The following is a 2,232-nucleotide window of genomic DNA, read 5'->3' on the forward strand; positions in this document are numbered from 1 at the left end:
GCTTCCCTTTACTACCAGCTGCAAAAACCTGGCAGCTGATTTAGGAGAGCTCCCGGGGCCCAAAATGTAAACCGTTTTTCACCAGGAATGTATAAGCAAGCCATAAAATAAGGGATTTGGGTCTGGTCACATGGGACAGGCCTCCCATAAAATTGAAGCATTGATCTGTATTTTAGTGAGCAGCTTCGAAGCTGCCCGGATGATTGAAGACCTGAGCTTTAACAAACTCTGTAATCTCCCGCCATACATCTGAAGTGGCATGTTTGAAGTCCGAGGACGAGTTATTTATATTATTTATATAATGCACGGTGAAAGGACATTAGCTGAAGCTGGAGTGCCGGTGGCGGGTATTGTTTGTGGGTAAAAAAAAGCATCGGCCCCGCTGTCCATCATCGTTCCTCGTCGGGGATGCCCTGTGTGGACACACACCGGTGATGGCCAAGGTGTCCCAAAACCTTCCCAAAACCTCAGGAACTGGTACCCAGCCCTCAAAAACCACTCTGCAGCTGCTTGGCTGGGACAGGTGTCGGCCCCTCCTGGTGTGGGTCACCCTGTTGGCAGGACACGGTGCCCCTTCCTGCTGTGTCACCCTGCACATGTCACCATGTTTGGGGATGGATCACCCCACTCCCTAGGGCTGCTGGCTGGGCTGTGCTGGGATAAATCATCGATATCTGCGGAGTCCCTGTGCCTTAGCAAAAGGGAAATCCCCACTGCCACCAGCTCATTTCCATCACCCATGCCTGGCCAGCAGAGATCCCATTGATAAACAACAGCAAAGATTGTAAAAGAAGGTTCACAAATTAAAAATAAAATAAAATAAAATAAAATAAAATAAAATAAAATAAAATAAAATAAAATAAAATAAAATAAAATAAAATGTAAACCTGGGGGTAAACAAAGTGATTTACAAATTCAGATCAAACTCCAGACAGCTTCGGTGAGGCCAGGGGGAGGCCTGGGACATGGGGGGATTGTGGCAAGGTGCTTCATTTCAGCTATTTAAAGCACGGCTTTATTCTTGCCCAGATGTTCCCTCCCTGCACTGAATTCACTTTCTGTAATTTAAGGAGTTAGGTAAAAAAAAGAAAAAAAGTTAAAAGCTGAAAAGCAGCTACTCCAAACCCAAACTGGAACACCAAAAACCTGCGGGAGTCACCCACAGCACTTCTCAACCTTTAAACCAAATTCTTGGCCCTTTCCCTGAACACGGTGCTGCAGCACGAGCACATGCAAGACCTGCAGCAGCTCCACAGGCGTGACCTTGTAATCCCAATACCGGATAAACCCAAGGCTCCCCCATGCCCTGCAAATCCCTGCGGCCCCATGCCCAGGAGATCTGCAGCCTGGGCAGGTGCAGCAGCTTGAGCTCGGCCCCTTTTGCCATGAGGGGCTTCGGGGGTGCGTGGAAATTGTGCCTGTGCAGAGACCGGTGGGTGGAGAGTGCCCCAGCAGCCCCCGGCTGCTTCTGGGAGCCTGTGACAGAGTTATTTTTTTCAAAATGCTATTTCTCAGCAGTTTCCTTATGACAGTTTTCTCTGTGACTGCTAAACCCAGGGAATATTGCAGCAGTTCTTGGGTTCCCATAAAGGAAAGGAAGCACATCTCCAAAGCAAACAAATAAATGCCCTTACCCAAATAACCCCAGCATTACTCCCCACCACAAACCAGCTCCGTCGAGCCTAAACGATTTTTAGGGACACCCTGCACATGAGCTGTTATTACCATGCAAAACCCAGGCTCCCAGCAGCATTTTGCAGAGGCTGGAGCTGGGCTGCCGTGCCCTTGGCGGGGCCGAGGTGGCGGCGGGAGGCTGCGATTACCAAATCCCTTGCCCACTTAAGGCAGGCTCCGCGCTCCAGCCTGCACGGGGCATATTTGAAATGCTTCGGGCCAGATTCGGACTCCAAGGTTTCCAAGAGCGGCCGGGAGCGAGCGGGACGGGGTCTGCTTTGTCTCAGGGAGGCAGCACCCGAGCAGCGAGCACTGAGCATCGCGGCGGGCCAGGCGCGGAGGGGGCCGGGGGAAGCATCGCTCCCCTGGGGATGCGGCTCAGCAATGCCTTGGAACAGGAGCCCCCTAACCCAGTGCCACTTAAAGGAGGGATTAAGCCTACAAGATAAGGGTGTAGGGGGGTTATTTCCCTCCCCCCCAGGTGCCAGAGAAGGTTTTGGCCGGGTGCGGAGTGGATGCCAGCGGTGCTGAGCCCCAGTGTGCTCTGTTCTCAGGGAG

This window comes from Aythya marila (assembly GCF_965140915.1).
Source record: "Aythya marila genome assembly, chromosome: 14".
In the NCBI taxonomy this organism is placed as follows: domain Eukaryota; kingdom Metazoa; phylum Chordata; class Aves; order Anseriformes; family Anatidae; genus Aythya; species Aythya marila.